The sequence below is a fragment of the Pan paniscus genome, chromosome 16 (genome assembly GCF_029289425.2).
Source record: "Pan paniscus chromosome 16, NHGRI_mPanPan1-v2.0_pri, whole genome shotgun sequence".
In the NCBI taxonomy this organism is placed as follows: domain Eukaryota; kingdom Metazoa; phylum Chordata; class Mammalia; order Primates; family Hominidae; genus Pan; species Pan paniscus.
In genome coordinates this window covers 87,578,313-87,604,030 of record NC_073265.2, presented here as the reverse complement: position 1 = coordinate 87,604,030, position 25,718 = coordinate 87,578,313, and the positions used below count along the sequence as shown (strand labels likewise).

The following is a 25,718-nucleotide window of genomic DNA, read 5'->3' as shown; positions in this document are numbered from 1 at the left end:
TAAAAACCATCCTCCTTTGTAGATGACATGATTATCTACATCAAAAATTTCAAAAAATCTACAAAAATCTTCTAAAAGTAAAAAGATTTCAGCAAGGTCACCAGATACAAGACATGCATACAAAATCACTTGAAATTTGATATGCTAGCAATGAACATGTGAAAACTAAAGCTAAAAATACAATCCCATTTAAAATCACAAAAAGATGAAATATTTATGTGTAAATATACCAAAACATGTACAAGACTTTTATGACAAAACTATACACACAGATGAAAGAAATCAAATAATGTCCAAATACAGATTATAATACTTAGTATACTAAAGATATCAATATATCTTAGTATACAATTAGATATTAGTGTCTTAGTATACAATAAGATATTAAGGAGAAATTTACCCAAAAGATAGCTATCATAATAAAGAAACAAAACAAAACAAAAGAAACAAATTCTGGAACTGAAAAATTCAATGAATAAGATAAATACATTTGAGAATTTCAACAATAGATGAGCTAAAGGAGAAGAAAGAATTTTAGAACTTAAAGACAGGTCTTTAGAAATAACCCGTGTGGTGGGACACAAGCAACCAAATATTCAAACTTTGGGTGTTTCAGAAGATTAAGAGAAAGCCAAAGGCATAGAAAATCTATTTAATGAAATAACAGCTGAAAACTTCCCAAGTCTGGCAAGAGATTTAGACATCCAGATACAGGAAGCTCAGAAACTCTCAAATAGATACAACCCTAAGAAGTTTTCTCCATGGCACATGATAGTCAAATTGTCAAAAGTTAAAGACAAAGAGAATCCTGAAAATAGCAAGAGACAAGCATCTATTCATATATAGGGGAACATTCATCAGACAAGCAGCAGATTTCTCAGCAGAAACCTTACCAGCCTGGTGAGAATTGTATGACATATTCAAAGTGCTGAAAGACAACAACTGTTTGACAAGAACACTATACCCAAAAAAGTTATCCTTCATCAATGAAGGAGAAATAAATTCCTTCCCAGACAAGCAAAAGCTGAGGGAATTCATTACCAGTAGGCCAACCCTAGAAGAAATGCTTAAGGGAGTCCTATACCTGGAAGTGAAAGGACAATATCTACACTCGTGAAAACACATGATGTGTAAAACTCACTGGTGGAGCAAACATACAAATGAAGAAAGTACTCAAATGTTACAATGACAGAAAACCACCAAACAAAGAGAATCCAAATAACCAAGACAATACCAAACAGAACAAACCAGGAGGCATCACACTGCATGACTTCAGAATATATTACAAGGTTATAGTAACCAAAACAGTATGGCATTAGTATACAAATAGACACATAGACCAATGATAGAGAACAGAGAACTCAGAAATAAATTCATGTATTTACAGTCAACTGATTTTTGAAGAAGGTGCCAAGAACATACAGTGGGAAAAGAACACCCCTTTCACTAAATGGTGCCAGGAAAACTAGACATACATGTGTAGAGGAATGAAATTATTCTATCTCATCATTTACAAAAATTGACTGCAAATGGATTAAGAACTGAAATGTAAGAGTCAAACATATAAAACTACTAGAAGAAAACATAAGTGAAACACTCCAGGACATTGGTTTTAGCAAAGATTTTATGGCTAAGACCTCAAGAGTACAGGCAACAATAACACAACAAGACAAACTGGATGATATTAAACTAAAAAGCTTCTGCACAGTAAAGGAAGCAATCAACAGAGTGAAGAGACAATTTATCAAATGGGGGAAATATTTGCAAACTATTCAATGAACAAGGGACTAATATCTAGATATATGAGGAACTCAACAGCAAAAAAAAAAATCCCATTAAAAAGTGGGCAAAGGACATGAGTAGACATTTCTCAAAAGAAGACATACAAATGGCCAACAGGCATATGAAAAAATGCTCACCACCGCTAATCATCAAGAGAAATGGAAATCAAAACCACAATGAGATATCACCTTACCCTGTTAGAATGGTTATTATAAAAAAGACACAAAATCACAGATGTTGGCAAGGATGTGGAGAAAAGGGAATGGTTATATACTGTTGGGGGATGATGTAAATTCGTATAGTCATTATGGAAAACAGCATGGAGATTTCACAAAAATCAAAAAGTAGAACTACTATATGATCCAGCAATCCCACTATTGAGTATTTATCAAAAAACAAAAACAAAAATCCATACATCAAACATGTACCTGGAGCCCCATGTTTATTGTAGCACTATTCACAGTAGCAAAGGTATGGAATCAACCTAAGTGTCCATGAGCAAATGAATAGAAAAAGATGTTGTGTGTGTGTGTATATATATATATGTGTATATATATACACGTATATACGTATATATACACGTGTATATACATACGTATATATATACGTGTGTATATACGTATATATATACACACACACAATGAATACTGTTTGCTATAAAAAGAATAAAATCCTGTCATTTGCAGCAACATGGATGAAACTGGAGGTTAGTTTGTTAAGTGAAATAAGCCAGGCACAGGAAGATAAATATCACAAGTTTTTGCTCATAAGTGCAAATTAAAAACTTGATCTCATTGAGGTAGAATAGAATGATAGTTACCAGAGGCTGGAAAGCGTATGCTTGTGGGAGGGGTTGGGGGAATGAAGAGATTAATGAATACAAATATACAGTTAGGTAGAAGGAATAAGTTTTAATGTTCAATAGCAGAGTGAGGTGATTATAGTTAACAACAATGTATTGTAAATTTCAAAATAGCCAGAAGGAACAACTTGAAATGTTTCCAACAAATAGAAATGATAAATACTTAGGGTTATCGATATCCTAAATATCCTGATTTGATAATTACACATTCTATGCATGTAGCAAAATACTACAGGTAGCCCATAAATATATATTAGTTTAAAAATTGTTCTAAATCTTAGCAAGATTTTTGTGTAGTTGCAGACAAGATTGTTTGAAAACTTTTTGCAGAAAGGCAAAGGGACTACAATAGCTAAAACAATTTGGAAAAATAATAAAGTGGAAAGAATAAGTCTACTAGATTTTGAGACATTATATAGTTACATTAATCAAGACTGTGGCAAAGATGGAAAGATAAATAGACACACAGATAAACATAAGTGAATAAGGAATCCAAAATAGTCCTGCACATATATGCCCAAATAATTTCTACAAAGATGCAAAGATGATTCAACAAATGGTGCTAGAACAATTGTACATTCATGGAAAATAAACAAACATAACCTCAATCTAAGTCTCATGTCTTCTCCAAAAATTAACTCAAAATGTATCACAGACTCAAAAGTTAAAAGTAAAACTTTCATTTAAAAAAGAATGACATCTTTGGGATCTAGGGCTAGGCAAAACGTTTTGAAACTTGAAAACTTAAGTGTGATCCATGAAAGGAAAAACTAGTAAGTTGGGCTTCATCACTAATTTAAACTTTTGCTCTGTTAAAGACCCTATTTAGAGGATGAGAAGACAAGCTACAGATTGGGACAATATTTGTATAAGCCACATATCCAATAAGGGACTAGAATCTAGACTATGTAAAGACCCCTCAAAACTCAAGTGAAAAAGGAAGCAATTTAATTAGAAAGTGAATGAAAAACATAAAGAGATTTTTCCCCAAATAAGACATACAGATGGCGACCAATCACATGAAACGATGTTCAGTCATTAACCATTAGGGAAATAGAATTCAAAACTACAAGGAGCTATCACTACATTCTTATCAGAATGGCTAAAATAATATTGATAACACCAAATATTGGAGAAGATGTGAAGAAACTGGATCACTCATATTATTGATGGAATTGAAAAATTGTGCAGACACTCTGGAAAACAGTTTGGTGGTTTCATATACAACTAAATATGCAACCACCGTATGAGCCAGCAATTGCACTGCTGGAGATTTATCCTAGAGAAATGAAGACTTAACATTCATTCTCACAGAAACCTGCACATGAGTGTTTATAGAAGTTTTATTTGCAGTAGCCCCAAACTGGGAAGCAGCCCAGAGGTCCTTCGATGGATGAATGGTTAAACAAATTGTGGCAAATCCATATCATGGGGACACTATTCACCAATAAAAATGGAACAAATGGTTGATACAACAATAGCCCCCATGAATCTCTGAAAAATCAGGCTGAGTGAAAAAAGCTGGAAGGTTACATACCATTTGATTCCATTTATATACATTCTCAAATAATAAAATCATAGAAATGGAGAATAATGGGTTAAGGAGGAGTTAGGGGCAGGAAAGAAGTGGCTGTGATAATAAAAGGGCAACATGAGAGATCCCTGTGGGGAAGAAAATATTCTGTGTCTTGACCGTGTCAAAGTCAGTACCCTGGTTGTGACACTGTACTATAGTTTTACAAGACACTACCATTGGGGGAAATTGGGTAAATAGCACAGGGGCTCTCTCTGTATCGTTTCTTACAAATGTGAATCTGCAATTATCTCAAAAAGCTTAAAAAGCTTTAAAGGAATATGAGATACAATAATCAATATTTATAAAACCAGGGAGTTCAGAAGTTGAGTTTAGTTTGACGTCAAGATCCCCAAGTTCCCACCGTAAATTTCCTCATCTTTGCAGCCTTACCTGGCACCACTTCTCCCTCGTCCTTGACTTTCTACTGCAGTGGCCCTGAATTATTTCCCTTTTGTACACTGTGCTTTCTCCTGCCAAGGGCCTTTGCGTATACTGTTTCTCTTGCCTTCTCCTCTCTTCATTTGCTCAACTCCTTATTTTATGGATCACTTCTATATTAGTCTATTTTCACACTGCTAATAAGGACATACTAGAGACTGGGTAATTTATAAAGTAAAAGAAGTTTAATTGACTCACAGTTCACGTGGCTGGGGAGGCCTCACAATCGTGAATGGTTAAAGGAAGGCAAGACAGCGTGTACAGGGGAATTGCCCTTTAAAAAACCATCAGATCTCATGAGACTTATTCGCTATCACGAGAACAACATGAGAAAACCCGCCCCCATGATTCAATTACCTCCTACTGGGCCCCTCCCATGACAAGTGGGGATTATAAGAGCTACAATTCAAGATGAGATTTGAGTGGTGACAGAGCTAAACCATAGCAACTTCCTTAGGGATGCCCTTCCTGACCAGGTAAAATCCCCATCTCATGGCATCCTGTGTGATTCTTACATAACACCAGTCATGGTTGTCACATTTAATTTCTGACTTGATTTGCTTAAGTTCTACCTCACTGATCTGAAACTCAATGAGAGTGGGGACTAGGACTCACCACTCTCACCATTGCTGAGTACATTTTAACTCACCAATGTACCTCCAGCAACTAGCACCATGCCAGACACATAATGAGCATTCATCAAATATTTGTGCAGTGAATGAAGGGAAGCATGAGGGGATTCTTTACCTTTCTGTTCTTAAACCAGCAAGGTCTTCAATATATTTAGAGTATAATCTGATCTCTCCTCCCTGCTCTGTGTGATCCACCATCCTGGGAAGAAGTGCATTGTGCTTCTTTGAACTCTCCACTGCCCTCAGTTGATCCTAACCTCCCAGAAGGCATGCAGGCAAGTGACCATCCTGGCATGGCCATGTGAGAGCTGGAGAGGAATCATAGGGAAGGCCAGAGAAGATGCACTCAGGGAAAGGCTGGGTCTGACATAAGGGCAAGCTAGGCTTCCCTAGAGAATCCTTCCCTAGCTTCTGCTTTCCTGGCAGAAGCTGCTGCTCTCAGTGACTCTCCAGCGATTGGTATATGTTACAATTGTGAACTTCTGTGATCACTACTTGTGTCTTGGGAAAAGGCAGCAACCTCTCTCCAAAGACTGGGTCATAACAGAATAAAATATCTAATGTCCACCCTGTATAATGCCATGCTGCTACCTCCCAGCCCTGCCAGCTGTGGCCCTGTTCCCAAGGGCTCTACAGTCTGCCAGTACAAGCATTGCTGGTGGAAAGTTGGCAGGCTGACTGAGGGCTATCCTAGAGTGGGGAGCAGGGGATTCAGCATCACAGCCCTTACCATTCTGTCTCCATACCTGTTTGCCCCAGTAGAGCATAAGCTCTCTGACAAAACAGGGAGATTATCTTGTTCCCCACTGTAGCCTCGACATCAAACTCTGTGCCTATAATGTAGTAGGTGCTCAATAAATGTTAATTACACGAATGAATAAAACTAACCTTTATTATCTCTTTTGTGGGCTCCTTTTCAGGTTTTCGTGCTTTGCCTGGATTCTCATGGTGTCTGCCTAACTCCCTCCACCATTTCTACCCATATATGACCTCCATGTCTCATCACATTCCACTTTTAAAAAGTAACCTGATCAGTTTTACCTTCAAAGTGAAAAACGTTCAATTAGTTTTGAAGTTGAATCTTGATCCTCCCAAATAAACAAGGATTTCTAGTAAGTGTAGAAAGAAGATTTGAGTAGATGAACATTTATCTTTCCCCCATTGTGTGCTGGTCATTATGCTTCTTGTTCCTCCCTATGTGAGAGGCATTTTAATTTTCATTTTCACAGAGAAGACGACTTAGGTTCACAAAGATAAGCTGTGTTCTTAGGGCCACACAGCAAGGCAGCAGGGACCAAAGATCTAAGTTAAGATCTACTTAATTCCTAAGCTCCTTCCTGCAAGGGCTGGAATATCTCTTAGAAATTTTTCTGGCAGTAATTTTAGCTTTAGGAGAAAGACTAGACACTGTTTTTTGACCTTTCCAATTATCTGACAAGCCCAGTGTTAATCAGCTGAGTCAGAATTGATGACCTCAGGACTGTTTTAAGCCCCAAACCATCTTCGGATGAAATGATAAAACGAGACTGCGAGGCTAATTAACAAGTCTAAAAACATTATGTGAGTTCCAGTGATGCCTTTCCTTCTGGCCCATCCCACACCTTTCCCAAATAAGAAAGCAACTAATTTGCAAAACCGTTGCTTCTGTGGAGCAGCTGTGAGAGTCACTGACATATATGATTAGCATAAAATTAATTCCTGTTGGGGAAGCAGCATTACCAGCCCTAATGAGGTTTAGGAAGTGACTAGTACTGTGTATGAAGGATGGTGGATACTCTTCTTTTCACTCTGGATGAAATGTGTGTGGGATGCAATTTTCGACAGAATTATGCTTAAGGATCATGTGTTTATGGCACAGTCTGTGTTCATTTGGGCTGCTGTAACAAAATGCCAAAAACTGAGTGGTTTATCAACAATAAAGATTTATTTCTCGCGGTTCTGGAGGCTGGAAAATCCGAGATCAAAGCACTGGCGGATTCAGAGTCTGGTGAGGGCCCACTTCCCGGTTCGTAAACACCATCTTTCATTGCATCCTGACACAGTGAATGGGATGAGGCAGCTCTCTGAGGCAGATCCCATCATGAGGGAGACCTCAGGACCTAATCACCTCCCAAAGACTTCACCTCCTAATACCATCACATTGGGGATTATGATTTCAACATAAGAATTTTGAGGGAACACAATAATTTAGTCGATAGCAGGCATCTTGTGTAAGGTAAGTTTTAGTCAGTGATTTGAGGGTGGGGACCATTTATGACAGTTTAAACAGGTCTCTTCATAATATTTCTATGTTTTGTTCTCATGGAAAATTCTGTGTAGAAGACAGGACAACTTAAACCTCTTAAATGTTCCTTAAATGAGCTATAATTTTACCATTAATTTGGTTTATAATTTTAAATGGAAAAGAAGAATAGTGAAGCTACTGTAGTTAAAAATGGGAATCATTTATTCCAATTACATAACAAAAAATAACCACCTGTAACACTTATACCTATAGATAAGCAAAGTTAACTGAGTTATGTATTTCCTTTTAGGCGTTTCCTATACATACAGTTTTGTTAGTTAGCCAAAATCACACAATATATTGAACTGTGCATTTTGTTTTTTGCACTTACAGTAGTGTGTTTTGCTCACTAAAAATTCTTCATAAAACATTTTAATGTTCTTGCAATATTGCATGTGGATGTGTCATGATTTATTTAACCATTGCATAAATGTTACATTTTATGCTTGTTCCCTATTATGAATAATGATGCAATGCAGCTGCTTTTTTTTTTTTTTTTTTTTTTTGCATTTTAACTTATTTTCACTGATTTCCTAAAAGTGGAATTACTTGATCAAAACAGGTTTTGGATAAATATTAGGTACCAGACAAATATTGCTGAATAGATTTTCTGAGTATAACTGCCAAGCTAGAATTCTATCCAGGAAAACCATTCCTTAAGAATGGAGGAAAAATAAGGGCATTATCAGACAGACCAAAATTTAAACAATTGTTACCTTCAGGCAGACACTAAAGGAAATACTAAAGTATTTCCTGAGATAGAAAAAGACCTATTTCAGATGTAAACATGGAAATACAAGAAAAAAAGAAATGAAAAATGTAAATATATGGATAGATCTAAATAAATACTGACTATACAGAACAATAATGATTTAAAATACATGAAGAACAAATATACAAAACAACACAAAAAGATGGAAGCAAGGTAATGAAATTAAAATTTGTGAAGTTGTTTTACTACCTGGGAAGTGATCCAAGTACCAAGTTTTATTAGAATCTAATAAATCAACAATGTTTGGTGTAATCACTGTGCAACCCTTAAAGGAGGATAAAAGAAATTACAGTTAACAAGAGAAAAGGAACTGGGGAGAAATTTTTAAATGTCTTATTGGTTCAAAATGTTTCAAGAAAGGCATAAAAGGCATGCAGAGCAGATAAAATAGATAACAGTAGCAGATAACAGATAAAAACCAAACTGTGTCAGCAATTATGTTAAATGTAAATGAACCAAATACTCTAATTAAAAAGAAAAACCTCTCAAACAGAATTAAAAAATAGGAGAAAGAAAGTCTGTTTTTCTACTATTTAAATACTACTATTTCTTTCTACTATCTATTAAATAAATTTAATATGTAATTAACAAAGTTCCTACAAGGAACAGGTGAAGAATCATAATTTAATAAAATCTATTACTACCTGCTGATAAGAATGCTCAGCAAACAAGAAACAGCAAAAAGAACTTCCTTAAGCTGATAAGAAGCAGCTCAAATAAATCAAACATTTTATAATTTATAGTGCTACATAGGAGGCATTTTCTAAACAACGGAAATAGGACAAGATGTTTATTATCATTTCCATTTGTATTAGGGTTCTCTACAGGGACAGCACTAATAGGATAGATATATATATGAAGGGGAGTTTGTTAAGGAGTATTGACTCACAGGATCATAAGGTAAAGTCCCACAATAGGCCATCTGCAAGCTGAGGGGCAAGGAAGCCAAGACCTCAAAGTAGGGTCCCAAGTGCTCAAAGTGTCCCAAAACCTCAAAAGTAGGGAAGCCAACAGCGCAGCCTTCAGTCTGTGGATGAAGGCCTCAGAGCCCCTGGCAAAACACTGGTCTAAGTCCGAGGGTCCAAAAGCTGAAGAACTTGGAGTCTGGTGGTCGAGGGCAGGAAGCATCCAGCACAGGAGAAAGATGGAGGCCAGAAGACTCAGCAAGTCAGCTCTTTCCATCTTCTTCTGCCTATTTTATCTTTATCTTCTGCTTTTATCTTATCTGCTGCTTTATTTTAGCGGTGCTGGCAGCTAATTAGATGGTGCCCACCCAGATTAAGAGTGAGTCTGCCTCTCCAAGTCCACTGACTCAAATGTTAATCTCCTTTGGCAACAGACACACCCATAAACAATACTTTGCATCAATCCAATCAAATCAACACTCGATATTAACAATCACACCATTCATTATTGTACTAGTTGTCCAAGTCAGTGCAATAAGGTAAGAATAATGAATAAAAAGTACAAGGACTAAAAGGAAAGAAATAACATTATTTTCAGACCATACGGTTGTGAAGTAGAGAAATCTAAAGGAATTCGCAAATACACTATTGCAGTTAATTTAATGAGGTCACTGAATAAAAGGTCAATGTATGAAATTCAATACTTTAATATACCAGCAGCAAATAGAGAATGGCATTAAAAATGATACCAATTATAAGAGCGTCAAAACATCAAATACCTAGGAATAAATCAAATACCTGGGGAAAAAAGGGCATCACTTCAACACACTAAACACTGTAAAATGTAATTGAGAGAAAGAAGGCATGAATAAATAGAGGAATATTTTATTCTGGTCTGAATTGTGGCTTCTCCCAAAATGCCTAAGTTGAAGTCGTAACCCCCAGGACAGAACCCCCATAGTAAAAATGTGACTATATTTGGAGATGGTGATCTTCAAAGAGTGAATTAAGTTAAAATGGGGCCATTAGGATAGATCCTAATCCAATATGACTGCTATCCTTAAGAGGAAATTTGGACACCAACAGGTACAAAGGAAGCCATGTGAGGACATGGGGAGAAAGTGGCCAACTACAGGCCAAGGAGAAAAGCCTCAGAAGACACCAACCTTACTGAAACCTTGCTCTCAGACTTTTCGCTTACAGAACTGTGATAAAATAAATTTCTTTCTTTTAAGCCATGCAGTCTGTGGTGCTTTGTTATGGCAGCCCTAGCAAGCTAACATACATATTTGTGGATTAGAATACTCAAAATTGTAAAGATGCTCATTGTCTCCAATTCGATCTATAGATTCAATGAATCTGATGGTGTTTTAATCAAAATTTCGTTGATATTCTCTCCAACTCATCCTTTTATTTCCCTTTATGATATTTAGCAAAGTATCTTTGCATTTGATGTAATAGAGTATGCAAGATGCAGCAGGTCTCTGAAGTTGCAGGTGCCTGAATCTCCATACTGTTTATTGCCCATCACTGCAGTGTGGCGATTCCTGAAGGATCTAGAACTAGAATTATCATTTGACCCAGCAGTCCCATTACTGGGTATATACCAAAAGGATTATAGATCATGCTGCTATAAAGACACTTGCACATGTATGTTTATTGTGGCACTATTCACAATAGCAAAGACTTGGAACTAACCCAAATGTCCATCAATGATAGGCTGGATTAAGAAAATGTGGCACATATACACCATGGAATACTATGCAGCCATAAAAAAGGATGAGTTCATATCCTTTGCAGGGGCATGGATGAAGCTGGAAACCATCATTCTCAGCAAACTATCACAAGGACAGAAAACCAAATACGTGTTCTCACTCATAGGTGGGAATTGAACAATGAGATCACTTGGATAAAGGGCAGGGAACGTCACACACTGGGGCCTGTCGGGCTGGGGGGCTGGGGGAGGGATAGCATTAGGAGAAATACCTAATGTAAATGATGAGTTGATGGGTGCAGCAAACCAACATGGGACATGTATACCTACGTATTAAACCTGCACGTTGTGCACATGTACCCTAGAACTTAAAGTATAGTAATAAATAAAATCAAGGAAGAGAAAGTTAAAATAGCCCCGAGGAATAAACTGTTAACATATGTTTTATCTATTCCATGTAGGTGTAAACTGTGATCCTCTTCCTTGAGTGGGATGGAAAAAAATTAATTTGCCGCATCAGTGTCCATATCTCAGGTAAGTGAGTCTACTACTTGGTTAAGCTCAAGATTATCCACAATCATTTTCCAGGATGTATTGCTTCTTCAGGGACAGACTGTTGAATTACATGGAGATATGTAAAAACCACTAACCCAATTAATGCCTTTAAGCTGGTACTACTACCTGCTATCCTCCCTCCCCTGGGTTTGATACCATCCATGTTCGATTTACTATCTGGCCAATGCCACTTGGTCTTCTCTCTGACAGCTATTGTTACAAAGGCCTAGGACCCAAGATAGGGATTTAGCTAACAGCCAAATATGTCGAATTCAATTATAAATTTGGAAACTGAAGAAGTGACTATCAGGTGAGTCTGTGGACCCAGTGGACATAGTGTAAGCTGAAATTTGGCCAGAATTCCATTGTTACTTTACCTCCACATAAGCCTCCACTCTAACCAGAAGCCAGCATAGTTCAGGTCTCTGTGAATCAGTGTCAACCTAGGCCTGTGTCCAGTGATCCCCAGAATATATGAATAGTCCCCTTTCTCTGTGTTCTGCTACTCTAGTAAAAGGGGGAAGGACTGGGGAAATAATTACAGTAGATACTTGCCATAGTGTTGCAGTCTTTCTCCATGAAGACACTGCCAGCCTTTAGAGTAAGTTTCAGATTTGAAAACTATCACACTTCCAGAAATTGAGCAAGAGATGGTGACTTTTTATTGGGGTAACTGTCCTTAGCCTCTTGCTCCTCCATTCCTGCTACTTTTTGAAGGCAGCCCAAGAACAGCATGACCATGGCTCAAAAGCTGAGGCAGATCTTGAAGGAGCTAGAAGCTCTCAGCTTACTACTGTCCCTGCTGGTGGCGAGTCTTTTCTTCAAGGTGATCTGGGTGGTGCATTTTCATGCCTGCCACAAATTAAAGACACAACCGTTGTCATAAATTATGTATGCTCCAGCAATACATTAGGAGAAGCAGGGATAGGGTTTGGTATGAATGAAAAGGCCAGATGGCCCAGGAATTCAAGAAAATACTTCCAGAGATATGCAGAAAGGAAGGACTAGAGCCAAGGGGTGGATAGATGTGAGTGAGGCTCCTTGTTCTGGCTCATCATCTGATAAGGAAGATGGAGAGCTCTACTGTCCCTGAGATATACAAGCTGGAAATAATGCCAAGCCCAATGCTCCACTACCTTCTGGGTCTGGCAATGAGAACACTCAGTCTCCAGGACTGCCCCAGGGAACAAGGGCAATGAGCAAATGGATAGTGAGCCATGCCAGACCCTTTCTGTGAGACTGCGAACCTTCCAACATTTTCTCTCCCTTCCCCTCACTCCAGCATTTGGAATTCTCTAGACCTAAGTTTGGATACCAGCCCTGCCACTTGGGCCAATAGCTAAACCTCATGGGTACTGGGTTCCCTGGGTAGACTGAGGATATCAATGCAGGTCTTGGAAGATGCTGTGAGGATTAAATAAACAGTGCAAGTGGCTGTACCCAGACAGCATGTTGCCTTCCAGATGGTCCATAAACGTTGCCTACTGTCTGAGCAGCCGTTTGTGCATGCCTCAGTCTGCTTGGGCCACCATAAAAAAATACCTTTGTTTGGTGGTCTTAAATGACAGGCATTTATGTTTTCATGGTTCTGGAGGCTGGGAAGTCCAAGATCAAGGTTCCAGCTGACTTGGTTTCTGGTGAGGGCTCTCTACCTGGCTTGTAGACAGCAGTCTTTTTGCTATGTCCTCACATGGTGGAGAGGGAAAGTGTGCTCTCTGATGTTTCCCTCCTCTTATAGAAACATGAATCTTGTCAAATTTGGGCTCCACCCTTACGACCTCCTTCAATCTTAATTACTTCTTTACCTCAAATACAGTGATAATGGGATTAGACTTTAACTTACTTCAACTTATAAATTTTGTGAGAGGACACAATTTAGTCCATAGCAGTACCTTTCATTCAATCCAGCACCAGCCTCCCACCCATGTCTTTGTGAAGGAGCCAAGCCTTCTGTGAAGCTCAGGCAGTAAAAAATTGAGTGAACAAATGGAAGTTCCTACAAATCACCCAGTTGCATGGCTTCGCTTGAATTAATTGTCTTTAAGCCAAAAGTTACCCAAATGTGTTCACCCAGGGATTCAGCAGGTGTGGAAAAGGAGGGGAAGACCTCTGAGAGGCTTATTTATGTGAAAAACTGGGGGTCCCCTTGAGAAGGAGTTCGCAATAGAGAAGCAAGAGCAGAGAGGCACAGGCAGATGGACTCAAGGAACCTTGATTCAAGATTCAGGGTAGATGGGCAGGGAGAAGGGGGTTAGGTGGGGAGCATCCCTCAGCATCTTGGGGTGAGAGTAGGGGATTGTGGATGTATGATGACAGAAAAGGCTGAAGGAGGGGGCTTACCCTGTTTCTAAGACCCTGGTATCAAGTAGGAGCTTGGACTGTGGCTCCTGCACGGAGAGAGGAGAACAGATGGGCTACAGGGCCAGTTTCTAAGTTGGATTCAGTGTTAGCCCAAGGGACATTCTGGGCCACAAGACAACAGCCGAGCCTGCTGACAGAAGGACATCTCTGCCTCTGGTTTCCTTGGTGTCTTTGGGAGGTACTAGCACAGGTCCCATCCCAGCAATGACTGTGAAAAGGTCCAGGGGTGAGTTCATCTCGGCTGAGACACTCCTGAGCATCCTGAAAGCTGGCTGGGTAGGTATGTGAAGGCGCACCAGGTCTTCCAGTAGCAGCTGGGGCAGAGGCAGGCGAATACTATAATTTGCCTGTGACCCTATTCATGTCCCCAGGCTGCTGTGCCCTGAAGGGTGAGGGCACCAAGCACACCACAACCATCCTCTTTTCTGCACGGCTTTGGCCTAGACAGCCCCTGTGACGGCAGTGTTTCCATGGTGATTGTGTAAGGAATAGCTGTTCCCGGGATATTCTTCATATTTTATTTTCCTTTAGTGGAGTTGGTCAGATTAAGTCTGTTCCCGAATGAGGATTGATTAATGAAAGCTAAATGTGGGACTCGAGCCCCTGTGCAGCATCTGCAGTAGGTGAGGACAGCGCGGTGGTGTGACCGGCATCACTGAGTTTACCCAGGCAGATCCTCTCACTGCCTTTCCCAGGGACAGCCGGCCGGCTGCCAGGGAAGCCTGGATGGTGATGGGCTGTTTTTACCACCTCCGTGGATTAAGTGGGGTAGATGAGGATTCTCTGTCGGCTCATGGATGTGTCTCTTTGTTACTGAACTGTGGGGGCTGTGGTGTTCATAAAATCGGGGTCATGGTTTCATAGATGAGTCAAGTGGCAGGCCACATGGGGTCAGCAGGCTCCAAGAGGAACCCTGAGGGAAGCGTCTCTCAGCTGCAATATCCTCGGGCCTTTCCTGCATCAGGCAGAGCCAGCAGAGCTCTGGGACGACTCAGGCCCCGGTGGGGTCACTGTCATTGGCCTCCACCTCCCAGCCCACATCACTGGACTTTACCTCCTTCCCTAGTGATTTAGTACACATAATACTGTTCATCTTCATATTCTCAGGGTCCGGCACGGTGACGGGCACATACAAGACGTTTGTGAAACGTGTGGAATGCATGAACAATGAAAATAACACTTTGTTCTCAGAGCCCAATGTGGTCTCCACGATGAATAAATACATGAATAAATAAATAAATAGATACATCCATTCTCTCATTCACCCATTCATTTACCCATTGATGAACATTTATTTGGGGGATACATAATATTTGCACCTAACACGGTGCCTTGCCAATATAAAACAATCAATATCTTTTAAATTACATTGTGCCTGCCTGGCACTGGGAAAATCCAAATACTGCATGAAGCACAGTCCCCCTTCTGTGTCTGTGTCTGTAAATATTCTCCCCACTCTCATCTATCTACACACACACACATATTTTTATTTTATTTTGTTTTACTTTATTTTATTTTATTTTTTGGAGATGCAGTCTTGCTCTGTTGCCCAGGCTGGAGTGCAGTGGCAAGATCTTGGCTCACTGCAACCTCTGCCTCCCAGGTTCAAGAGGTTCTCCTGCATCAGTTTACCTAGTAGCTGGGATTACAGGTGCCTGGCACCACACCTGGCTGATTTTTGTATTTTTAGTAGAGTTGGGGTTTTGCCATGCTGGTCAGGCTGGTCTCAAACGCCTGACCTCAGGTGATCTGCCCGCCTCAGCCTCCCAAAGTACTGGGATTATGGGTATGAGCCACCATGCCCAGCCCATATTTTGGAATCATTCCTTTCAATTGGGGTATGTCTCCTGAAAAAAAACTTTCTAAAGAAGCAAATTTGAATTTAGAATTGAAATGCCTACCATGTACTGACTTTGTACTTGGAACAAGATATAGCTCCAAAAGACTTTGGTGGTTGTCTTGTCCCTGTGTGGTCACAGAAAGGTCATGTTTGATCGAGGGAGTGGGATGCAATAATGGTCTAGAGAAGAAGGCCAGTATCCAGGAAGGACAGATGGGTATGGGTGTTCCCTTCGCATACCTGCCCTGCAGGATGGCACAAAACCCCTGAACCCCCAGGAGGGATGGAAGGGAATGCATGACACGGGAAAACCACAGCAGTGTAGAAAGCTGGCGTGTGTGTTGTCATTTCTTGCCAAACCCACACTCTGGCTCATGGCAAAGGGATTAGAACCAGTCCCCTTCCATGTGCCAGTGTGCTCCTTTGGCCCTAGGAGCAGATGAGGAGTTGAAGATGGAAGAGAACTCTGAGGCTTCAGGGTCCTATGACAGGAAGGACAGTGGGTCACATCCCAGACATAGAGCAGTAAAGACAGTGGGTCACATCCCAGACGTAGAGCAGTAAAGACAGTGGGTCACATCCCAGACATAGAGCAGTAAGGACAGTGGGTCACATCCCAGACATAGAGCAGTAAAGACAGTGGGTCACATCCCAGACATAGAGCAGTAAAGACAGTGGGTCACATCCCAGACATAGAGCAGTAAGGACAGTGGGTCACATCCCAGACATAGAGCAGTAAAGAGGATGGATGTTGGGGAGTTAGGGAGGGGAATTCCAGTTCTGTTGGGAACACAGTGAGTTTGAAGAGACAATAGGAAGACAAGGGTGGTATTGCAGGCCGGTGAAGGAGGGTCAGGGCTGGAGATGGGGGACCCCTCCAGAGTTGGAGACTGAAGCACCACAGTAATGAGGGAATTCAGGAAAGAGGGTCAGTGTAGAAAAGGCATTGGGAGGAGCTGAGAGAACAAACACTCAGAACTCAGATGGGAGCCAGGCAGGTCAGAGTGTGGCAGTTATCCTGCTACTAGCTCTGTGTCCTTGGGTTCTCAGTCCTCAGTTTCCATATCTGCAAAATCAGATAATGTGGGAAATCCCTTAGGACAGTACCTGGTCGTAGAAATTCATCAATTTTATCTGTCATTATTAAGGGGCTAAAAAAGGAAGGAGAACAATTAAAAATATGGAGCCGTATCAGAAAACCATAGGGTCAGTTACATTGACAGAATGTCTTTTGTAATTAAAAAGAAGAAAGAAAGAAAAAAACTGCAACCTCTAGAGGTTTACCTGAATGGGTTTTACCACCAGCTCTGTCCTTGAAAGCATGCACAGTTGAACAAGACCTCTCTCAAGGTCTGTTTCTCTCCTAGTAAATGAACGTGTTGGGCTTTTACTGTGACACTGGTAGCCAGCAGAAGAGGCAATAATCCAGCATTTCCAATCAATGTGTTTCCATCAGATACCTGGAGACCAACAATCTCCATGCACTTTGGAACTTACATTGATCCTACTGCCTCTTAAGTCCCCCTTTGGTCTCCAGGGCTGCCCAGGAGAGGTGCTCCCCACTATATGGCACAGCTTCTGGGGCCACTGGAAGTGTCTTTAGATGTCAAACCAGTGGTTGGGCACAGTCACTAATTTAGGAATCCTGTGTCTCTCCATTCCAATTTAAATACATTATTAAAATTAAGAATGGGGAAAAAATCTCTTCATACCAGCCTTACACCCATCGGATATCGTTTTACGATTTGCTCCACTGTTGAGTTCAAGCTCCCAAATGTCTTGGCTCTTGTAGCAAGGTCTATGTCAGGGCAACAGTGCCCTGTTCCATCAAGTTCTAGCCAAAGATGCCACCGGGAAATGGACTGAACAGCTTCGAGGACCATTTCAATCCATATTATGGGCAATTTTCAGAGCTGGAGGCTGAAAAAAAAAACCTGAAAGTAGAAGAATAAAATCAGATTTTAATTGAATTGCTGCAGTGTACTAGTAAGGCTAGTTAAGCATATAATTAATTGTTGTAACTATAGCAACAAGATTAGCTGGAACTATTAGGGTGGGCACCAGGGGTTCAGTGAGAGACTCTTAAAAAGACAAGTGTTGGAAATTGCAGAAAATAATTCATTCTCCTCCTGTGGTTCTCTAGAGGGCCTCATACTCTTTAGCAACCCCAAATAAATCTATATAATAATATTTTCTTAGATTCATGCAGTTTCTTTTATCCCAAAAGGCCCCGGGGTGTTTTGCGAGCCATGAACATAAATATAGATCTGGAATAATGTATCGGGCCAGATTTTCCTAGCACTTAAACAACTCTCTCGTGGTTTGTTCTGCACCTTTGGAAGCTCCATTACCTTCAGGATACATGCAATCAGTAATTTATTAAGTGGCATCCCCATAGGCCCAGGGCCTGAAAATTCTGGTAGGAAAAGAGATGGGCTCCAGAGATAGTGCTTTTATTTATTTATACCCTATGTCATTCCAAAAAGGATTCAAGCAGCCTTGCAAAATACACAGAGCGCATCAGGATAAAATAAATACATGAGGAAATTCAAGGCAGGGGCAAATAACAGTAAGAAGAAAACATGTAGCTCTGTGGAAATGTTAGTATAGGAACTGCAGAGAACAAGCTCCTACAGAAGAGCTGAAGGTGGGTGTAATTGCAGCTGTTCTTCCTGCTGGTCAAAAGGAGAGGAAAACGGAACCAGCTGCAGGCAAAAGACACTTGGTGCAGCAACTTTAGACTCTACCCTTCAGCATAATGATTCTCAAGCCACCTCTCAATTAGAAGGAAGTCAAGGAGGGCCTTCTAAAGGTAGACTTCCATTCAGCTGCCAAATATGGATTGATCATCTATTTTGTTCTTGGCATCTCCCCTTATACTGGGCAAAATAATTCAGCTTTGATGCTTTCTGATATTCTGGCTTGATCTTTGGCTAAAATTTAGAGTTCAGAGAGGAGGTACCAAAGTGATGTTCACAGGACAGATACAGGGCAGAAATATGTTGCGTCTTGCCATTGTGGAAGATTTACATTCCAGTCCAGATTTCCACTTCTCTTGAAAACATAGAAACACCTGCAATGCTGCATCCATCTTTCCACTATTGCTGAGCAGAGGCTGACCACTTGGCTGGAACAACTTCCCTCGGTGCATACTTTGCACTATGACATACTCCTGGTAGCTGCTCCACTTTTTGTCACCTGCCTGGCTCCTATAAGCATTTGAGTTTTTTTTTTTTAAATCTCTGATCTAGAGTCATGTTCATATTGTTTATCTCTGTAGACTCTGTGATGAGAGTTAGACAGCCAAAGGGTTTAGTGGTGGGTTTTTCCAGGCCAGTCTCTTCAGGCATCTTCCGTTAGGACACTACAGTCAAGGCCTTGGCTCCTTCTGTGCCTCTCAGGTGGATAATCTTCCCAACTCTTCTCTGCTTATCTAAATCTCATCTGTCACTAGGCTCAACTCAAGATTCCTTCCTGAAGCTTTCTCCAAGGTTTCTACTTCATTGATCTTCCTCAAGGGACTACACCTGAACTTTCAAAGGGAGTAGGTATTGATTAAAAACAACAACAACAAACACATCAACTAGCCAGGAGCAGTGGTACCTGCCTATAATCCCAGCACTTTAGGAAGCTGAGGCAGGAGGATCGCTTGAGGCTAGGAGTTTGAGACTAGCCTATCATGGCAACATAGCAAGATCCCATGTCTACAAAAAAACAAACAAAAATAGCCAGAGGTGGTAGCATGCACCTGTAGTCCCAGCTCCTGGGAAGCCTGAAGCAGGAGGATCTCTTGAGCCTGGGAATTCAAGGTTACAGTAAGGTATGATTGCACCACCGCACTCCAACCTGGGTGACAAAGCAAGACCCCTATCTCTCTCTAAAAAAAAAAAAAAAAAAATTAACCTTGCACCATTCACAAAGTGACCTGCCTGTGAATGTGTTTTCTGTTGCCCCTCTCCTAACACCCCTTTCAAAATCACCCTTCTCCCACATTGCATCCACATTGGATGAGTTTGTGAGGCTGGAGCCACCATAATGAAATCAGTGTCTTTATAAGAAGAGAAAGAGTGAAGCTCACTGTCTCCATCAGCGATCGCTCAAAAGACAGGAGATCGTCCACCCATCATCCATGTAGAATCTTACCATGCTGCACGGATCCAGTATGGCAAACCCTCAGGGGCACCAAGCAAGGACAACTGTAAACTATTGGTGTTGACAAGCAAATGTCTGGGTAACACATCCTTTTGCACGTAGTTCGAGTCTAGTTCCCTGATCTCAACAACGAAGAAGGATCTCATTGAGTTGAGAGCTGGTAGATCATTAAAACATTTTTTGAAAATGGATTATTTTGTGAATTTTGGCATATGGTTTAAAGCCGAGATGGTGCCACTGCACTCCAACCTGGCGACAGAGCAAGACTCCATCTCAAAAAAAAAAAAAAAAAAAAAAGAAGACTGACACTGCTATAACAGTACTCATTTCATTCCTATTTACTTACATATGTAAAGAACATTTACTCGGTAGATCTATCAAAGTAAAAAATAGCACTGATAGCTAATTCTTTTTTTTTTTTTTTAATGGAGTCTTACTTTGTCACCCAGGCTGGAATGCAGTGTCATGATCCTGGCTCACTGCAACCTCTGCCTCCTGGGCTCAAGCGATTCTCCTGTCTCAGCCTCCCAAGCAGCTGGGATTACAGGTGTACACCACCATACCTGGCTAATTTTTGTGTTTTTAGTAGAAACAGGGTTTCACCAAGTTGGCCAGGCTGGTCTCAAACTCCTGGCCTCAAGTGATCTGCCTGCTAAAGTGCTGGGATTACAGGCATGAGCCACTGCGCCCTGTCCCTGGAAGCTAATTCTATCCCATTTTAGCAATATGTAAAACAAATTTAAAAACTTTATCTGATTCAATATACATTTCAGTAAAATTTTATGAAGGATATGTATTGTATACTATCAATAACTGTAATAAGTCAACCTAGAGAAATAAAATTATGCCAAGTGAGTGGAATACAAATAAGAGTTCAAGAAGAAAAAATGAAATTTCTGTCTATTAAGAGGAACTTGTTTGTAGATTTTTAAAGTGGATGATAGAAGGATTAATCACCGTGATATCTAGATTCTATTAGATATATTTAAAATGAAGGATCAGCTTTATTTTTAAAAGTCAATAGTTACAATGTATCAAAAAAGCATATTCTCTGTAACTTTGTAAACTTAACCATGACACATTTTAGAAGTACATTTATAAATGCACCACTTAGTATGCAGTTTTTAGAGTTCTTTGGTAGGGAGTCCCCAAATAAACAGATTTAAAAAACACTGTTTTAGGAATTATAGTTTCTCGTAGAAATTTAATTTTTCATCACATCGTTATGCACACTTGTGCCTTTGATTTATTACTTCATGGCTTCATGTCTGGCCTACACAGTTAAGCGTCTTTGAGGTCTATGAATTGCCAGTTATGCAGTGTTTATCAAGTATCTGCTCTGTGTTCAGAATAGTAGAGGAACAAATATGGGACACAGATTTTCCCATTGAAGAACGTTTATTTTATTTAAGGAAAGATGAAAAATAAAAGCAAACCAACAGTAAAGTCCATGTTTAAAAGACAGGTGGACACCTTGTGTTTGAAGATCATTTATCCTCTACTTTAGCTAAAGAATGAACAAAAGCCAGTAAATAATAAAAAAAAAAATTCTGACCAAACCAGATTGAACGTATAGACAAAAACCCATAGGTGAAAACATTAACACGCAAAACCTTAAAGATTTATTCAGAACTTATTTACTTATCCATTAAAACAATATTAAGGGGTTGTTTCTCTGTTGTCACAATTAAGATAATATGAAAAGTGGAGAATTATAAAGGAGGTCAGAAATTAACACTTTCCCTGTGTAGGTGGTGGTATGGGCTGTATGCTCGCAGCCCCCAAAATGCATATGATGAAGCCCTACCCTGCAGAGGAGGTGGGTCCTAGAAGGTGATTAGGTTTGGGTGAGTTCGTGAGGCTGGAGCCACCATAATGAAATCAGTGTCTTTATAAGAAGAGAAAGAGTAAAGCTCACTGTCTCCACCAGCGATCGCTCAAAAGACATAAGATTTGTCTATACATTGACCTTGGACTTCCTAGACCCCCTGAATTTCTAGAAAAAAATTTCTGTTGTTTAATCTGCCTGGCCTATGGTATCTTGTCATAGCAGCTCCATCTGACTGAAACAGAACATGAAATGTCTTCTTAACAGTGAAGGAGGAGATGAATGCAGAAAAGACATGAAAGGCAAGGGGTTTTGGCCTGCATGGTATAAGATTGTACACCACATTGGCATCGCTTAGAGTGGAGAAGAATTAATTATAATTAGTATTCATCAAAATAAATGCACTAGATTTAATTTGCTTACCAAGGCAAGAAAGTGTAAAATAACTTTTAAAATATTTCTCTTGAATTTTTTAAAATTTGAAATTAAATTTAGAATTAAAGATAGATTAGGTTTTAACTAGAAAATTCTTGTAATGGAACTACTCATTTCTGCATGATCAGCAGGCTCTGTTGCATGTGAATCAGAGGTAAACAATGTGGTTTGGACTAAAGGTTCTCTCTCCTCACCTGGCCTAGGCCTGCCCAAGCAGTCAGTTTTGCACCGTCTTGCAAGGTAACTGGAAATCATGCATAGAAAGCAGCTTACTACTGTCTAGAATGACTGAGTAAAGAAAGTGGGTTTCTCTTGACCCAACATGAGGTTATGTAGTTTGTGTTCACACAGAGGGAAACAGGCAGAAGCTCTGAGCTCAAAGCACAGTCTGCTGGCAGTTTGTGCCTTGATTTCTGTGATTGATAATGAGGTCACTGTCCTTTAGCAATAGCCCGGGGGCAGACAAGATCATTTAGCTCAGAGATTCAAAGCACAAGAGATTTTTCAGAGAGGCAAGGAAGTAGGGGGATGAGCAGCTCTGAAGTTTCATTTTTTTAAAAAATCGCCTTTAAAAAGTGGTATATGTCAGGCACCTGGCACGGTGGCTTATGCCTATAATCCCAGCACTTTGGGAGGCTGAAGTGGGTAGATCACCTAAACTCAACAGTTTGAGACTAGCCTGGGCAAAATGGCAAAACACTGACTACAAAAATAAAAAATTTGCCAGGCGTGGTGGCCTGCACTTGTAGTCCCAGCTACTCCAGAGGGCGAGGCAGGAGAACTGCTTGAACCTGGGAGGCAGAGGTTACAGTGAGCCGAGATCGGGCCACTGCACTCCAGCCTGGGTGGCAGAGCAAGACCCTGTCTTGGGAAAAAAACAAAACAAAACAAAACTGGTATATGTCACAATAGTTCATAACTTGAAGGTGAAAAAAAGAAGAAAATGGCATATAATCTGATCATTAAAAATCAAGTAAAATTAGCAAAAATCATATGTAATGATAAACACTTGACATTTTGATGTGTGGCTCTTAACCAGTCTTTTGTTTTCTTTATGTATATTATAACTGCATAGCTACTTACGTATGCCTGTGTCTGCACGTGTGCATAGTTGTGTGTGTGCATGCATGTTTGCACATGTGCCTGCATGTGTGTGTAGGATTCATATTGTAAACTTTTTTTTTGTTTAGCAATACATCATGAACATTGTTCTGTGCCATTAAATATTCTTCCATATCATAGCTTTGAGTGGTACATAGCATTACAATGTAATTATGTATCGGGATTTACTTAACCCATCCCTTTTTACTGAACACTTGGTTGGTTCGTTTTTCATTTTGTTTTAGTTTTGTTGCTATGATAAACATCTTAATCATAAAAAAATGCATGCTCATGGATGAGTGGTAGTTTTATTCTTGTTCCTTCTCACGTCTGTCCAGACGTTTGCAGAGTGAATTGTCTTTGATCATTTGTGGATTGAAGTTTCTTATTCTGGTGATCCCCAGAGGATGGCCTGTTCCATCCCTTCTTTTCTATTAGGGTTGGTGGTAAAGGGAGCTTGAGGAGAGTTAAGAAGTGAGACTGGAGAGAGCCCCAGGGGAAAACATAGCACAGTTCTCAGGAACCGAATTGACAGCAGACCTGGGTAAGTTCAAAAACTCACATCATGTAGGAAGTCAAGACCTTTAACAGCGGGAGGGGGATTGAAAGTCCTAGAAATAGATACTGAAATTTTTTTTAAATGAAGAAATTGAGAAGAAGAGATAAAGGAACTTGATCATAGAGTCCCAGGGGGTCTATTAACCCCTCACTCCATGACACAAAAAGATGCCCAAGAAGCTCCCGTATCAATCCCAAAGGATGACTAAATGTGCCTGAGCCAGAGCAGCCCAGAACCGCTGGTAAGTTCTGGGAAAGAAGCCTCGGGTAGGAAGGCAGAGAGGAAGACTCACTGTGTTCCTGACATTGGCACAGGAGTGCTCCCTTGATTTTTAATCACTGTAGCCCCATCTCCAGGTGTCAAGTAGGAGCCAGTATCAGAAGTGAGCTCTGTAACCTGCTGCTTCTGAATTTTCCGTGGTATCCACAAATCGTTGTTGCAGATGCCCGTGTAAGCCACCCAGCCTGTGGAGAGATGGTCAGTGTCTAATCCTTAAGTTCTATGTGCTCTGCATGAACACGCCCACCTCTCTGGAAGAGAAATGTAGCAGGGTGGTGAGTGAGGAGTCAGGCCTTTCTGGAAGCTTTGCGCCGTATACCAGTCCATGCAGTAGTATGTTGATGCCATGGTTTGGAAGTTTGTCCCCTCCAAATCTTAGGTTGAAATTTGATCATCAGTGTTGGAGGTGAGGCCTAATGAGAGGTATTTAGCTCTTGGGGGTGGATCCCTCATGAACAGCTTGCCATTTCCATGGCGGTGAGTTCTCATTCTATTAGTTCCCACAAGAGCTGGTTGTTGAAAGGAGCCTGGCACCTCCCCGCACTGCCACCTCCCCTTTCTTTCTCTTGTTTCCTCACGTGCCATGCGATCTCTGCACAGACGGTTCCCTTTTACCTTCCATTGTGAGTGGACGCAGTCTGATGCTGTCACTGGATGCCCAAATTTAAACCTTCCAGCCAACATAATCATGAGATGAATAACGCTGTTTTCCTTATAAATTACCCAGCCTCAAGTATTTGTTTATATTAACACTAAATGAATAAAGACAGTTTGTAAATGTTTAACAATTGGAGGACAATAATTATCCTTCAATGCCCTACTATCTTTTGGATATTTCCTCTAGCTCTCCTGGTATAAAATAAGAGGGCCGCCCCCGATACTCCCATAATACCGTGGAACTATCTCTTTCCTTTACTGTATAATATAGAATTGTGATTATTTGCTTAAAGTCTGTTTCCCTTCCCAAGCTGTGAGTTCCTGGAAGGGAGAGCCCAACCACCTCTGTCTTCAGCCCTGGATGCAGTGTCTGGCACATGGTCAGCCTTCATTCATATTTGTTAGATATATGTGAATAAATGAATTAACTAAACTGTAGGTTAACAAGAGAGACCAGAATATTCATAAGAACACTTTTAGCCTCAGGTTAGTAAAGATACTATTCAAAATGGTTTAAATAATAAGATGTTTATTATTTGACAAAAAATAGTTCAGAGGTGGGAAAAGTTCCAGGGATGGATTCATTCAGCACCTCAGCAAAGTTCTCAAGGAGCCAGGTCCATTCTATCCTCCTCCTGTGCTATCCTTCACCTGTTTGCTTTTATGAAAAGGTAGCAAAAGAGTTATGTATGACAGCAAAGAAGGTGGCAGCAGCTCCAGGCATCACATCCATATATCACAATGTCCACAGGCTAGAAGAGAGACCCTCTCTCTCTTTTTTTAACCTCAAAGTAATCTCCCTCAGAAACATTTCCCTCTTTCTTCCCAAATAGATTTCCCTTCATTTGTCAAAAAAATAAAAATACAAGAATTGACTTGGACTAATTAAAATTTTCAGGGGTGGGGGGATGTCTGTCTGGTAGGCAACCAGTCAGTTGCCACATATACAGTCAATAAAGATAAGATATTGAACTACCATCCACATG

General features: G+C 40.3%; 1 long non-coding RNA gene across 1 annotated transcript in view; it reads left to right on the top strand.

Moving 5' to 3' along the window:
• The window catches only part of LOC117976116 (uncharacterized), a 254,255-nt gene extending 234,082 nt beyond the window's left edge, over positions 1 to 20,173 (top strand). The window contains exons 4-5 of the long non-coding RNA XR_010110087.1: positions 11,427 to 11,499; positions 14,989 to 20,173. This is a non-coding gene — a long non-coding RNA (uncharacterized LOC117976116). The remainder of the gene's footprint in view (positions 1 to 11,426; positions 11,500 to 14,988) is intronic.
• The last annotated feature ends 5,545 nt before the right edge of the window (positions 20,174 to 25,718 follow it).